The 16,400-nt window shown below is 42.4% G+C and overlaps 1 long non-coding RNA gene across 1 annotated transcript in view; it reads left to right on the top strand.

Moving 5' to 3' along the window:
- Positions 1 to 15,073, top strand: part of Gm32191 — a 17,549-nt gene extending 2,476 nt beyond the window's left edge. The window contains exons 2-4 of the long non-coding RNA XR_869294.2: positions 13,784 to 13,968; positions 14,275 to 14,687; positions 14,999 to 15,073. This is a non-coding gene — a long non-coding RNA (predicted gene, 32191). The remainder of the gene's footprint in view (positions 1 to 13,783; positions 13,969 to 14,274; positions 14,688 to 14,998) is intronic.
- Positions 15,074 to 16,400: the final 1,327 nt, after the last annotated feature.

A 16,400-nucleotide genomic window follows, 5' to 3' on the forward strand; every position in this document is an offset into this window, starting at 1 on the left:
AAGTGCATCTTCAGGCAGTGGTGGCGCATGACTTTAATCCCAGCACTTGGGAGGCAGAGGCAGTCGGATTTCTGAGTTCGAGGCCAGCCTGGTGTACAGAGTGAGTTCCAGGATAGCCAGTGAGAAACCCTATCTCAAAAAAAAAAAAAAAAAAAAAAAAAAAGGATAACAAGTGCATCTGAACATGTATGTGCGTTTCCCCCTAGTCATCCCCTCAAACAACACAGTGTGTCATATTTCAGCATCAGCCACAGAAACAGTTAAGGAAAAACAAGAACAAAGTATAAAATATAAAACAACAACAAGGCCACACCTAATAGTGGCACTTCCATGGGCAAGCATTTTCAAACCACCACAACATACCTGCATATGTATATATGTATGTATTCATATATACACATATATATGTAAGAGGCATAGTAACATATATGTATATAACTTACCATGGGATAACATTAAGAGGACCACTTATGCATTTACATGAAATGAATTTAGTTTTTCATATTTTTTGACCCTGCATTTAAAAAAAGAAATGCTTCCGTAAAAGAAAACATTATATTAACAGCCACAAACAAGAGGCTTTAAAAATCTTGGCAATTTTACAAAAAGTAGCCAAGCGTCTTTTAGATGCAATTGCCTATGAAGAACACAAAAGCTTAGCAGTGAAATGTAGATATGGAACCCTCCCGAGAAAGACAATTTGAATTCTTTCAGATTATCACTTGGTCCTGAGGTATGCCACTTGTTTTCCCGTGCCTCTGATGACCAAGCTGATTGAAGATCATTGCTACAAGGAGTCCTGATTCCTCTGACAGCATCTCTCATGAGTGGGAAGTGACTAAATCTCTCTCAGTTGCTTCCCAGAGCACCTTACCCTCCTGCCAGCAGACAGGGCTTCACAGGGCTGATTAGTTGGACACTGAGATGAGTTAGCTGTGTTTGCTCTTCATAGTGCATTACAGTGGTCACCTCAGCAGTTTGCCACCTCAGCATCCAACATGACCACAAGAGCAAGCAGCTACCTGTAGGTATATCACCTGCATGGCCCAATGGGTCACAGATCAACTGTCTCTGGATTGGAGTCTAGTGGAAGAAAGGAAATCGACTCCCTGCTAGAAGCTGCTGAATCAGAATTCTCAAAATGAGGTCTTGGAATCTGTGCTTTTGGGGGGACGGGGAACATCCTCTGGTGATTCTGATGTGTAAATCTAGAACAGCCCAATGCCTCAAAGACTCTGCTCATTCTTCTCCCATTGCTTTTCAATGCAACCAGAAATGATTGACACTGCCCTGGGCCTGGGAATCCCAGGGCAAGGGCCAAGCACTCATCTGACAGGCCAGGCTTACATAGCTCAAGGCACAATGTTTGGTGAGGGCCTGCTTTGTGCCATGCACTACGTTAGGTAGCTAGGAATGTGGTAGAAATCAAGGCAGAGAAAGCCATTGCATTCTAGTGCGGGAGATGACAGCAACCATTTCTGGTTGCAGGAAATGCTAAGGAAGATGGATTCTATATGCTAGAGAACAACACTGGAGACTGATTCCACCTGGGAAGGGGAATCAGATAAGCACAGACCTAGGAAATGCATGGGAATGGCACATGCAAAGTCAGGCAGGACGGATCTTGGAATGTGAGGTGACCTAAGCCTCACATGACTGGACACTGTTGGGCATGGAGGGTTTGGGGCAGGGAGGAAGGCAGGGTTAGGAGGGTGTGTCTTTACATCCAGGGCTCTGTTGTTCATTCTAAGCATCATTGGGAACCAGCAGAGGGTTTTACATGGAACATACTACGGTTTATGCTTTCAGAAGGCCACTTTGGCTACTGCTTAGGAAGCACATTGGAACAACGAGTGGAGACACTTGCCTTTAGATTGTCCAAAAAGCAAACAAACAAACAAAAACCAAACCAACCAACCAACCAAACAAACAAAAAACAGCCAGGCAGCGGTGGCACACGCCTTTAATCCTAGCACTTGGGAAGCAGAGGCAGGTGGGTTTCTGAGTTCAAGGCCAGCCTAGTCTACAGAGTGAGTTCCAGGACAGCCAGGGCTACACAGAGAAACCCTGTCTCAAAAAACCAAAACCAAACCAAACAAACAAACAAAAAAACAAAACCCAGATTGTCCTTAATAACGAAGGAATGTAGCATTTTGGAGGTGTTGGAGGTCTTGGGCCTTTCACTGTGTCAGCCACAAATTAAGCTTTAAAACCCCATAGTGTTCCCAACCTAGAGCTCTGACCTTTAGTGACTGCAGCATTTTGTTGTATGTCCTGTACTGCCACCCCCATTCCCACATCCCCACTCTACTACCCCTGCCACAGAAGAGGAGCACATCTAAGTTTAATGGAAGAAGGAGAGATTGAGGGAGGGGTGGGGGAGAGGAGTAGGAGGGGGCAGGGAGGGAAAGAAACTGGAATAGGGAGTAAGGGAGGAGAAACCACACCAAGGAAAACCACTTGCTGTCAATTCTCTACATCTGAGATGATCTAACAGTTTTTAAATAAATTAGGGAAAAATGTTAGATACGTGGTGGCTTATCTCTGTAAGAGATTAATATTCATAATACACATTTGTATGAAAGATAATAATTTATCCACGCACATTTACTCAAAATGGATTTAGTAACTCTGGGAAGCTGCACAAGAAATGGACACTTGGCTATGGAAGCTGAAGGAAACGTGTCACTAGAGGAACAGACATCAGACACACGGACGGCCTTCTACAAGACGAACATCTGTACTTGGAAATATGATGATTCTTTTGTGACATGAGGGTATAGGATTCCTGGCTTTTGATCAACCTGAAGCTCTCACATGTACATTCATGTGTGTGTGCATGTGTGTGTATATGCATGTGTGCATGCATGCGTAGTCCTAGGCTCCTGCAGGATCTGGACAACAATGCTTTCCTCCTGTGCAATTCCCATCAATCCCTGTGGCATATTGTGCCAAAGTTTAGAATTCTCCTCCTCCTCCTCCTCTTCCTCCTCCTCCTTTTCCTCCTCCTTCTTCCTCCTTCTTCCTTCTTTCCTCTTCCTCTCCCTCTCCTTCTCCTCCTCCCTCTTTCCTCCTCCTTCTTCTCCTCCTTCACCTCCTCCTCCCTCTTTCCTTCTCCCTCTCCTTCTTCTCTTTCTTCTTCCCCTCCCCCTCCTCCCTTTCCCCTCCCCCTCCTCCTCCTCCCCTCCTCTTCCTCTTCCTCCTTCATCTTTCACTGAGGTCATCTCCTTCCCAGTGTCCTCCCTGATCTTGAAAATCAGGCTTGCATATCTCTCCAGTCCTTGTCTAGAACTGGGCACCTGCCCCACAGAACTGTCACTGCCAATCATTGGTCAATCCTGCCCCTCTGGGTATTTTTAGCCTGTAGCCCTGCTGCCTACATAACCACAGAATGGCAATTGAATGGAGCTCAATACAAAAGGTAGAATTACTTAAAATATTATGAATCGTTCTGTGATTTCTTTTCCTAACTCAACTATGCAGATCTTAAATATAAACTGTATGTCACAACAGAATCTTAATGTCAAACATACACACACACACACACCATACTTACTTTGTAGAACACTAGAGAAAAACCTAAATGACATAATCGACAGTAACTTAATGAACATTAGCTGTTAGTTGTGCCCAATATCTAACAAATACTGCTCATATTGCTGAGAGTGCAAACCCTCAGAATGGGCTTTGAATTGTACATGGCAACGATTTCTCTAAGAACCAATACCCAACTGAAAATAGGATGTCTTCTTCACGTTATTCTCTCTAAAACACATACATGATACTTATCCAAACATATGTGAGTCCCCCTAACATATGAGAAACGCAGATGGCCAGAGAAGGCGACACATCCTTCTCGATCTATTTCCTTTTTTAAGCTTTTCATCTTCCACTGATCCTGGTTGTGAAGATAGTAGATAAGCTATCTCTTGCTTCAGCTACATCCCCTGGTTAAAAATGGACACAACCTCTAGAGTAGCTTCCAAGTGGTACTAAATAAATCAGTTGTGACCTGTTTGTGGTATGCTGCTCTCTTGTGCAATTCTGTTTGGATCTCCAAGGCCCTGCAGACTGCCTACAAGTTGCCTGAAGATTTCGTGAGCATCATACAAATGCCTGGCTCTGCTCAAATTTCCCTGACCCATAGTTCAAGCCCTCAGAATGGGCTCTGAATTGTAAACGGCAAAGGTTTCTCTAAGGCCCAATGCCTACCCTGTCTTGCCTTTCCCAGGTCAAACTCAGCTACAAGATGGATAGTCATCCCTTTACCTTGATTGTTGTATATGCCAGATCAATTTTTTTAAAAATTGAATTGCAGCTGGAGGGATGACTCAACAATTCAGAGCACTTGTTTTTTCAGAGGACCTGGGCTTGGTTCCCAGCACCTACATGGTAGCTTACAAGCATCTATAACTCCAGTTTCAGAGAACCCAATGACCTATTCCAACCTTCTCATGTCTATGCACATTGTGCATTATTAATACAGGCAGGCAAAACACTCATTCACGTAAAATAAAAATACATATAAAATTAACTTTTAAAAATTAAATTGTTCCTATAATTGTTTTATTCCAAAGGAGAATGACACAGCTATCACAATCCTATTAAGGCAATTCTATACATTGAGAACTGCAGCTTAGCACTGCCATTCTGATCACTGCCTCAGCTGCCACAGCTGCCACAGCTGCCACAGCTGCCACAGCTGCCACAGCTGCCACAGCTGCCACAGCTGCCACAGCTGCCACAGCTGCCACAGCTGCCACAGCTGCCACAGCTGCCACAGCTGCCACAGCTACTGTTTCTACCAATACCATTGTTACCATTATTGTAAAAATCCTGCTGCTGGAACTGCTATTGATCTTGCTGATTCTCTGCTAAACTTTATCGAGTACCTACCACTCCTAAGCACGTAACAAGCACTTTTTAGACATGTCAAGTTTTCCTAGACGACCTTGAAAGAATCAGAAAGAACCATTTCATTTGTCAGAACTGACACACATATTAGGGATAAAAACAAAACAAAACAGCTCATTCTTTATCTGGGATTGCCGTCTAGCCTGTAATCCTTCTGCCGCAGCCTTCGGAGTGCTGGTTATAGGTATGTGTCTGGAGTCATAGCTCCTAGTCTTCTATTGCCTCCTATAATTTGTACAAATCACACAGCGTCGAAGGTAATTATTTGGTTATTGTGTGTGCCCATGTGTGCAGAGGGCAGAAGTCAACCTCTGGTGTCATGCCTCACATGCCATCTATATTGGGTGTTTTGTTTTGTTTTGTTTTGTTTTGTTTTGTTTTGTTTTGTTTTGAGGCAGGTTTTCTTATTGGCCTAAAGCTTACCTTGTAAGCTAGGCTGGCTGTCCAGTGAGCCACAGCCACCCTCCTTGGTAAGTACATCATCATGCCTGTTTGTTTGTTTGTTTGTTTTGTGTTTTGTGTTTTTTGTTTGTTTTATGTGTTTTGTTGTTTTATTATTTTGTGTTGTTTTTCAGGGTGGGGTAGGAGGGTTTCTAGGGATTGCATTCTGGTCCTCATGCCTATATAGTACACTAGCACCTAACTGAGCCATCTCTGCAGCCCTGGTTTGTTATTTCATATAAATCATTACACATCTGTTGAGGATGTCAGGACACGGGCTACAAATTACACACACACACACACACACACACACACACACACACACGTATATGTATATGTATATATATATATATATATATATAATTTGGGAGGCATAGACAGTCATATCTTTCTGAGTTCAAGGCTAGCCTGGTCTGCAGAGAAAGTTCCAGGAAGCCAGGGCTACACATAGAAACCCTGTCTCAAAAAAGAAAAAATCTTGGATCACATTGGTCAGGAAACGGACATACATGAAGGCAAAACACCCATACACATAATTTGAGAGAGAGAGAGAGAGAGAGAGAGAGAGAGAGAAAGAGAGAGAGAGAGAGAGAGTTGAGCACTGTTGGTGAAACTGTATGGTGCTTGCGAAGATGGTATCATTTAAGATGAAGGATGCTGGACCAGTCTTGCCTCTAGTGTTTATCCAAAAGAACTGAAAGCAGGGTTGCAAAGATGTGCACCCATGTTCATAGATCTTGATTCATAAGAGCCAAGCAGGAAGTCTGTCAGCGGATCAATGGGTGAGCAATACATGCTATCTTCATGTGAACACATAAGAACATGATTCTACCTCTACAAGGAAGGAGTCCAGCCACAGACAACAGCACGCGTAGGCCTTGAAGGTAGCCTGTCATATCAGACCAAAGACTCCATCTCTGTCAGGCTGAAGCTGTCAGTCCATAGAAGCAGAAATCTGTTGTGGTTGGCAGGACTGAGGGACATGTGGAGTCTTTTAACCAGTACAGAGGGCAGTTCTGTAGGTCAGAAAGTTCTACCAAGCTGCACTTTTAAATGTCTGTGATGGCAAATTTTTTGTTATACATTTTTTGGTTAAAAATATTAAAGTCAGCAGAGCAGATCTGTGTGAGTTCAAGACCAGCCTGGTCTCTATAGTGAATTCCATGACAGCCAAGGCTACTTAGACCCTGTCTTTAAAAAAAAAAAAAAAAAAAAGGACATACCTCTGTGAGTTTGAGGCCAGCCTGGTCTACAGAAGGAATTCCAGGATAACCAGGCTTACACAGTGAAACAAAATCAAAACCAAACAAACACACAAAACCCAAAACTAATCAGGAGGAAGGAAGCAGGTTGGCAAGCACAGCTCTGCTACTTACTAAGGGCAGCTGGCTAACACTGTCTACCTGTGCGTACCATGGGAGGTGTGCTCTGGATCATTTCACAAAATAAAAGCTCGTTAAAATGCAGAAGTTAGGAAAATAACTTGATAGGAAAAAGCATTTTTTTTTTAAGTTAAAACAACTCATACTATTAAGTCCACAACAAAGTGAAGTAGAATAAGGCAGAAAAGACTAATTATTAGATAGTGGTTTATTGAATTTATTTAGTGATTTGCTCAAAGCACTGCCTGTAGTGTCTATTTGCCAAGCCTGACGTCACTTGCTACCTGGTACAGAGTGACCTGGAGGAAGAACCAAAGCACTGGGTCATTGCCCTTAACAGCCTGCTGACGACCGTGTACCCTTCTGTAAAACTGCAATTGTTTGCCCGCTCCACCTTGTGGTTTTAGAGTATAAAATGAGAATATAAATCAGACCCAGCATAGAAGCCTTTCAGGAGCTTCCCTGTCTTGGGTACAGTGGCATCTCCTCTCTCCCACTCTCACTGGTGTCAGAGGGATTGTTCCAGAAAGACTCCAGGAGAAAGAACAAGGGATGCAGCTTTGTAGGTAGAGAGTTTGCTTAGCAGGCCAAAGTCTTAGGGGTCAAACCCTAGCACCACTGAAACTGGGCTACCATCTCAGCACTTGGAAAAGGGAAACAAGAGGATCCCCAAGTTCAAGGCTGCCTTTGTCTACATCTGGAGTTTGAGGCCAGCCTGGGTACCATGAGACCCTGTTTTTTTGTTTGTTTGTTTTTTTAAAGTCCACTAATGGAGACATGAATAAAGATATTCTACTCTAGGCACTCAAAGACTTCTCAGTAATGCAAACAAACATCCAATGTTCACAGTGACACCTCCATATTTCAGAACATCAAGTTGAATGGAAAAAGCCAGGCAGGAAGAACACATGAAGAGTTTGTTTTTATGAAGGTCAAGTGTAAGGTCGCCAGGGGAGATTGAACCAAGAATAGTTGCTTTCAGAGAGTGAGATTGACTGAAAGTGGGTGTCAGGAGTGTTGTGGGGTGACTGCTGTATTGGGGTGTTGGATACAGAAGTAAATGCATTTGCCAAAACTGGTCTGTGAGTGTACTTAAGATTCAGACATTTTGTGCAGTGTAAATTATATATCAATATGTCAATGAAATTTTAAATAAAATATGAAGGTTAAAAAAAGCAGGCTAAGTGTATACCCACACAGGGTATGGGCACTTCAGTTAATTGAAATGCAAGGAGAATTTAGATCGCACAGGTCGTTACTCAAGAAGCAACAGAGACATCGGAGAGAAGTCTAGAGCAACCAGAAACCTTAGCAGTGTAGCCAGGAACTGCATGCAGTGTGTTAGGAACTTCCTATCAAACTTTACTGAGGTACAACAGCCCTCCCCCTTTGTCCTATCCCAAAGATGTGTTTGAAAAATATGGTCACTAGAAGCAAGCCTGTTTGCTCTCTGTCCTTAAAATAACCTCTTTTCAAGTATAACCATGCATATTTATTATTATTTTTTTTTTTAAAAAAAGCAGAAAATACAATCTGTAGACAGGAAGAGCCCTGAAATGACAAGTTACCAGATGACCTCGCTCAGTATGTGCTGGGGTTTCTCGGGTTCCCTTTTGATTTATTTATTTATTTATTTATTTATTTATTTATTTATTGGGGGCTGGAGAGATGGCTTAGAGGTTAAGAGCACTGTCTGCTCTTCCAGAGGTACTGAGTTCAATTCCTAGCAACCACATGGTGGCTCATAACCATTTATAATGAGATCTGGTGCCCTCTTCTGGCCTGAGGTGTACATTTAAAAATAAAAGATTTATTTATTTTATGACTGTGAATATTCTATTTGCATGTACACTTGTTTGTCAGAAGAGGGCATCAGATCCCATTATAGATGATTGTGAACCACCATGTGATTGCTAGGAATTGAACTCAGGACCTTGGGAAGAACAGCAGTGTCCTTAACAGCTGAGCCATCTCTCCAGCCCTTGAGCTCCCTTCTAAAGGCTGTTTGAGTTTTTTCCTTTAAAATAATTTCCCGTCCTTCCCCATCACGGGATTTATTCTCACTGTGCAGCAACTGTGGCTATTTTTGTTGGAGATGATCCAACTGTGATGATACAATTAATCACGGTGTATCTGCAAGTCTGAAGCCTCTCTCTCTCTTCACCTCTCCTTCCTTTTTCTTTTCTCTTCTCTTTTCTCTTCTTTCTGAGGTAGAGTCTGAGGATGTGGCTCTGGCAATGGCTGCACACTATACAGGTGTCAGATTTGTAGAGCTCCACCTGCCCCGGCCTCTGAGCACTTGATTCCAGGCCTGTACAACTAAATATGTCAGACTCTCTTTTTCAAAACTGAATCAGTTGTTACCAAAAGGGAAAAAATATCTTTCATAACTGACCATTTTGTAATGATTGAGCATGACTTTTATAGTTTTGAGGGAAAATACTTGCAAGGGAATGAGTTTTTTTTTTAAATAAATTTATAAGGATAATTCCATAGATGTGTATGTGAAGCATAAAGTTCGGTCGCAGGATGGCACATCTTAAGTGTATGCCAAGTGTATAAACACAAGTGAGTTTGTCCCCTTCTGCCCCTTCAGTTCTGTTTTGTGATTCTGCTATCTTCTTCCATACTGTCGCCTTGGTCAGATGCTGAGGGTGGGGTGGGGGTGGAGTTGTGTGCACTGTTTTGTTTGTTTGTTTGTTTGTTGTGTGTATGTGCACTCGGTTTTACATACAAGGTTAACTAAGAGTTTGCTGTGACTCCTAATTGCTTCTTTCTTATAGTCTAACTTCAATTATTGTAAGTAAGGGCTGTGAAGGCTATTGGAGAGAATATCCAAGTAGTTTTCTGAATGGTAGTTTTTTCTGGTTTTTGTTTTTAAACAATGCCCCCTTTCACTGAGTAAAATGGAGAGGTGAAATTCAAATACGTAAATGGTAACTTACTAAAAAGTACCTGATCGTTATATTCTTTATGTGAAAAGATTTGCCAGTATTTCAAGAGCCAATAAGCTTTATACAGACGAGGACCAGTTCTGTTTATTCTATGTTATCAAAGTTCAGTACATCCAAAACTGGCTAAGTGGCCAGCAAGAAGTGTAAGATGTATATGGTAAAATCATTGAATGACTAGGCGGAGTTATTAGAAACACCGAGAACGTCACAGCTTGTGTGTCTGTCTGCTCCTGCACTGAGCTGTGGAATTGGCTGTCTTGTTAGTTTCTACAGAGGAGTGTGTACTCAGAGGGCATTCACCTCCCACTCGGTCAGGGCATGGATATCATCACCTTGCAATTGTACGCAGCCACCAGCGTGTCAGCTTACACAGCAAGGGCATCGGAGGTTGTGTGACTCCTTTGGAACAACCTGAACCAAAAATAACAAATCAAAGTCCAAAATAGCCAACCATACTGTAGCTGGTTCTTGCCCTGCGAAAGTCACAAGTAATTTGCCTTGTGTGAGCTTACCAATCTACATAGAATTGTAGACTGGGGTGAGAAAATGCTGCAGCCAAGCAGAAGTCAAGTGAGTCCATTTTGCTCCTGGTTCTGAAAACATAGCCAATAAGCAGGATTAACTCAGCTTTTAGGCAGGAAAGTGTCAACTGTCTTCAGAATTTTCTATTTGAATACACACACACACACACACACACACACACACACACACACAGACAGACAGAGTTTGGACATTTTACACATCCAGAAATGCAAAACAACCATTAAACACCTAGGTAGCTTAGGACTAGAAATACATGCATGCTTACACCATCACCACTTGTTATTTTAAGTCACTGTCTGACCCCGTGACAAATAGGATTCCTTACGTACTCCACATTCTCCAGGGTTCTATTTTTAAATGAATGGAGGTAATATGCGCTAAGTGCTTCCAAAGAAATTTTACCCTGTTGGTTTTATTTCTAATATTTTATTTATTAAATCACTTGGTGATTGATTTAACCATTGATTACTGCAGTAGGTTGCCAGCATCTCTGGTCTTTGCTTGCTAACATCATTTGACAACAACAACAAAAAACATACTTATAGGGATGATGGAGGGTTCTAAGACTGAAAAAATATATACAACTTTGTCTAAATGTAGCTGACTGAAATGTAATCTGAAGGTTCCAGAGAGTCCAGCCAGCAGCCTGGAGGGGATTGGTGAGGAGCCCTGTGTGTAGTTGATGCTTTGGAGGTGATAAGCAAATTATTTCATTATTGTATTTACTAAACAGATCTTGAGGTTTTTCCATATGTTGTGGCATTTATAATTCTAGTGACCATGGTCTTCTGATGCCTTTCAAACTATGTGTTCCTAAGATGAAGACAGATGGCATCCCAAAGCTTCATGAAAAAAAAATAAAAATAAGAAAATCACATTTGATTTCTTATTTTTATTTGGTGTAGTGTAGATCTAGCCCTTAAATTTATCCTGATAGGGTTTTTTTTTTTTTAATTTCATTTCTTGGCATCAGAATAAACGTTAAAGCTTACATTTCTTTCTTTCTTTTTTTTTCCCCCCTTACATTTCTTTCTAAGAGCTTGGATACAGGCTTTTCAATCTGTTCACTTATTAGTGCTTTAAATAAAAAAATACAAATTTTAATAGCATTAAAGTAGTTCTTGCACATTAGGGAAGATAAATAACTAGCAAAACTACTCCGTTGCTACCAAGGTACCCGAAGAGCCTGCCAAGGCCATGCCAGGGCATGACCCAGCAGAAAGTGACCACTACTAGTGGGGCTTATGTTACAGATCTGGGATGAGACACATCACTCTCCTTTGTCATGTGGATGGCAGACATCTCTAATCGATCCTGGATCTCTAACTTGAGGCACATCCTCCACAGAGCCTCAAACCAACCAGTCACTCTCAAACAAGCTGCTTTCTGAGCTAAAACCCGTGTTTAGCCACAAATAAAATAACTAATTTAAGGAGGTGTTCTCTTTCGCGTTACTCTCCTGGCTTTGGTATTTACACTTTTCCTCTATCAAGATCAAAAAAAAAAAAAAAAAAAAAAAAAAAAAGCAAAGTAAGATGTGAGCTTATTCTGCAGAATCTGTACCCTTTGAGGCCTCTCTGAAGGCAAAGGAAAGAGAGAGCAGGAGATGGAGGAGGAAGGAACAGGCTAAGTCAAGCCCTAAGCAGAGCTTGCTGACTCTCCCTCTCCCTCTAACAAACATTAGCAGACTTCTCCAATGCTGATCATGGAGCACCTGATCATGTCACTCAGCCTCATCCCAAAATGCCTCTGAGGAAGCTAGATTCTTAGAAACCCTGTGTGCAGAGCTGTTGAGATGGCCCAGATGGTTCATGCAGTCGGTGATTTTGACATGGGTTTGATCCCCTGGACCCAAATGGTGGATGGAAAGAACTGACTCCGGCTGTTATCTCTTGACCTTTATGTTTGTGTCAGTATGTGAGCATACATACTGATAATATAGATTTTTTTTTAGACCAAAAATTAAAGATTGTGAATGAGCAACAAATTAGAACCCCAACCGTGCCCTGGACTGAGGTGAGGTCTAAGGGAGAAACATGAGGTGGGGCCTAGAGCACAGGGAGGCTCCCACCTCTCTCCAGACCTGAGGTGCCTGAGTAGGGAGGGTGTCAGTGGAACCCAGAGATAGAGCTGTTGCTTCAGGACAGGTCAGTGGGGTTGGCTTGTGGTAAATCCTGCTGTGTGGCTCAGTTAGGCTGGAAGGGGTGAGTTGTGAGATATCTTCCCCAAATTCTTGGCCTATGTGACCGAAGAAACTTCAGACACCAAAGAGCCCAGGTTAGGAGTTCGTTAACACGGTGCCTACCCCATGAATGAAAAGGCCCAAGGTCAGACTGTCACCATGATGGCCACATTGTCTCTAACTTGACTAGCAATAACTTCCCATTAGAAGAGCGGCTCTCTACTTTAAAGGAGGTGCCCCTTCAGAAGAATGGAGGAGTGTTATTGGTGTTCAGAAGTTGAGGCCAGAGTTGGGGCTATATATTCTGCAATGTAGGTGATCACCTCCTTCCTAGCAAAGAAAAAGCTTCTAGAGAAAATGCTATGAAGGATCAAGAATTTCCCAAGTAGGCACACCAGATACAGTCAGTCTGTCTCTGTCTGTATGTCTGTCTCTGTCTGTCTCTGTCTCTCTCTCTGTGTGTGTATGTGCGCGTGCGCATGCGTGCACGTGTGTATGGACTCTCCTTACCATGCAACTTAGAGTAGAACTCATCACATGATATTCCTTCTTAGATGTATGCAGTGAACTTTTTCCTCAGCCAGGAGTGGAAGTGGAAGTGAAGATGGCAGCAGAACATAGCCAAGCCCCACAGAGACCTGGGGCCACACAGATAGAGGACTTTAGTATTTGTACTCATGAAAGCCTTGCTTATTGCAGACCTATTGTGGAGCTGCGGATTGAAGATGAATAGCACTGTGCACCAAAGAATTTAACCACATTTACCTATCTGATAAAAACACATAGAAACAATGAGTTTAAAGTTACATTTCCTACATAAAGTCATAAAGATTTTCTATCTGAGTTATTTTGTATCAGCCACATTATCCCTGACCCACCTCTGTTATATCAGGTCTCTTGTTTATAAGACTGAGATGTATACAACTTCAGCTTTGTTTGTTTGTTTGTTTGTTTGTTTGTTTGTTTGTTTGAGACAGGGCTTCTCTGTGTAGCCTTGGCTATCCTGGAACTCACTCTGTAGACCAGGACAGCCTTGAACTTAGAGATCCCCCTGCCTCTGCCTTCTGAATGCTGGGATTAAAGGTGTGTGCCACTGCCCCCTACCCCCCCCCCCGCTTTTGTCTTATTTTTAATTTGAGACCAGCCGGTGCCAGAGAATGTTCATGCTTGAAATTAATATACACATATAATCGCTTTCACGGATCATGTAGAAACAAGAAGTAAGAGTTGCCCTGTCAATGAATACATTACTAATGAATGACTAAAGGGAGAGAGCTTGCTAGAAGCCATAGCTCTAGTGGTTAAAAATATATTGTTGATCAGAATCTGGGGCCTCCAAGTTTGAAGCTATTTTCTTTCTCTTCCAGAGTCTGATTACCTCGCTCGTCTCCTCCATGGTAACCTGTGATACTACCCCAACAGAGACACTGGGATGTGCATATCCCTTGAGATTCCTGGTAAACGTCCAGCCCAAACTTTATTCCTCTGTTTGAGACTATGCCAGGCAGACCATAAATGTCACAGCTCCTGGGGATTCCATTGGGTCTCCTTGGTAAGGCTGACAATCTCCATGTATCTAGCTTATGCATCTAAACCTACAAATTACCATGTGGTTATCAAGTTGCTTGTCTTAACTGGAACCAGAAATTTAAGTTTATTAGTGACATGAATTCCACGAAGCTCTTCCAAATGGGACCTTAGCCAAAGGATATTAGTTACTGAAGGGGGCTCATTAGTGGCTGGGCTCATTTCTAAAGTGGCCCAGTGGCATTGTTCCCAAAGAAAAAGGGCCAGTAAGCCCAGATCACTGTTCTGTTGCGGACTGTGTATTTACATATTCACTGTCTACCTTTCACAGGAACAAATCTTTGTCCTCGTTCCCAGCTGAAAGGTGACCTCCGGCGTGAAACTGGATGAGTATCTGCTTGTTTATCTGCAAAAGGGGAGTCATGAGGTCCCTACACCATCACACGCTGTGAGGATGAAATGGAGTTGGCACAAGGCACCTAACTGCAGGCTTACCTATGCTGTTCTTACCATCATCGTATCCAGTAGTAAGATGACTCCCAAGTCACCCTCCCACTCAGGAGAGCTTGCCACCTGCCAATCGCAGGCATCGCCGCGTTTTTCAGCTTTTTTGCAATCAATCTCAGGGACAGCTCCAGTGGACTTTGGCATACACGTGGATCTTCTTCTATTTCCCAACTTTAACTTACTGTCTCATTTCAAGAACTCTCTCCCTTCAGTTCCCCCTCCATAAATGAAGGAAAGGTAAGCAAACAATTTGGACAGACTCCCCCTCCACTTAAGACAGTCATTCTTTCCTTGGTATTTGAAGAAAATTATAATTATTTTAATGTGATACACTTGATAGCAGACAATAAATGAGCCATTAGAGGAAGGACAGCCTGTAACTATTGGCTTGGAGAGTAAATCCTGTAATTGCCAAGTAGCCTACAATGTTAATACAACAAAATTCTCTCTGCTGACTGCTCTTGGACAGATACCACCAGTATTCTCTGATACTTGGTGAAAGGAAGAAGCTAACAAAACCAATATCTTTTTATTTATTTATTTTTCAGGATAAAAGATTGAACCTCAGAAAAACACAATGCCAGAAGACACAATGTTTGGACCTTTTAACTCTGTTTTTACATTTTTATGTTGAGACAGTTTTTTAAAAAAAATTTAATGTATCATCATCGTCGTGTGTGTGTGTGTGTGTGTGTGTGTGTGTGTGTGTGTGTGAGTGATGTGTTGTGGGGGGTCCGTGCATACTTTAGCATGTGTGTGGAGGTCAGAGAACAGTTTTCAGGGTATCAGTTCTCATTCCATGTGGGACCCTGGGATCAAACTCAGGATGTCAGGTTTGCATGGGCCCAGCCACAGGCTTTAATAATTTACCCAGAAGTGCCTTGAACTCACTGTGTAGCCAGGCAGGCTGAGAACTTGGGATCTTTGTGCTTCAGCCTCTTTAGTAGCTAAGATCACCAGCTTGTATATCTGCTCAAATACAACATCCTTTCTCTGAGAAGATGCAGGACTACTGAGTTTGCACGAAAATATACACAGAAGTTACTTCCTCCAGAAACTCGACTTTGACTCCAATCTTACCTACAGCTTTGGTGGCTGCCCACACCCAATAGCCTGTGGTATTAAATGCTCTTCTTATTTCAATGACAATAGTGACTTATGGAAGGGCTTATTTTGACACACAATTCAGGGACACAATCCATCTGGTAGAGAAAGTGTCTTAATTTTCTATTGTTGTAAAGAGGCACCCATGACCAAGGCAACTTATAAAAGAAATTACTTAATGAGGAGCTTGCTTACAGTATCAGAGTAAATCCATAACCATCCCAGGAGGGACCATAGCATTAGGCAGGTAGGCATGACACCGAAACAGTAGCTGAGCTCACTTCTTATTAGACAGAGAGAGAGCTGATTGGGAATGGTGTGACACACCTCCTTTAACAAGGCCACACCTCTTAGTGTTTCCTGATGACTCCAACCATTGTAGACCAAGCATTCAAATCCATCAAGTGTATGTGGGCCATTTTCATCTAAACCACCACAGGAGGCACAGAGTGAGAGTTGAGTCAGCTGGCTTTGCCTTCACAGTCAGACACAGAGAGAGATGAACGCTGATGGTCGTTTCCCTCTTCTCCTTATTCTGTCTTAGCTCATAGAATGGTGCCATTCATATTTAGGCTGAATCTTCCCACCTCAGTTAATCTCATCAAGAAACCCCTCATAGACAATCCTAGAAGCTTGTCTCTAGGTAACTCTAGGTCCTGCCAAGTTGACAGAATTAGGTCCAGGGCACATTGTCAACATGGCCTAGTCCTTATACTGGACTGCAAACTCCTGTGGGGTGGACCCTGAGTAGGAGACTACTGCATTACACTATCTAGCACATTATAGGTATTTGGTAATCATTTACTTGTATTTTGTGTGTACAAGTGTTGTTTCGGGCACCTATGT

This window comes from Mus musculus, chromosome 6 (genome assembly GCF_000001635.26).
Source record: "Mus musculus strain C57BL/6J chromosome 6, GRCm38.p6 C57BL/6J".
Classification (NCBI taxonomy): domain Eukaryota; kingdom Metazoa; phylum Chordata; class Mammalia; order Rodentia; family Muridae; genus Mus; species Mus musculus.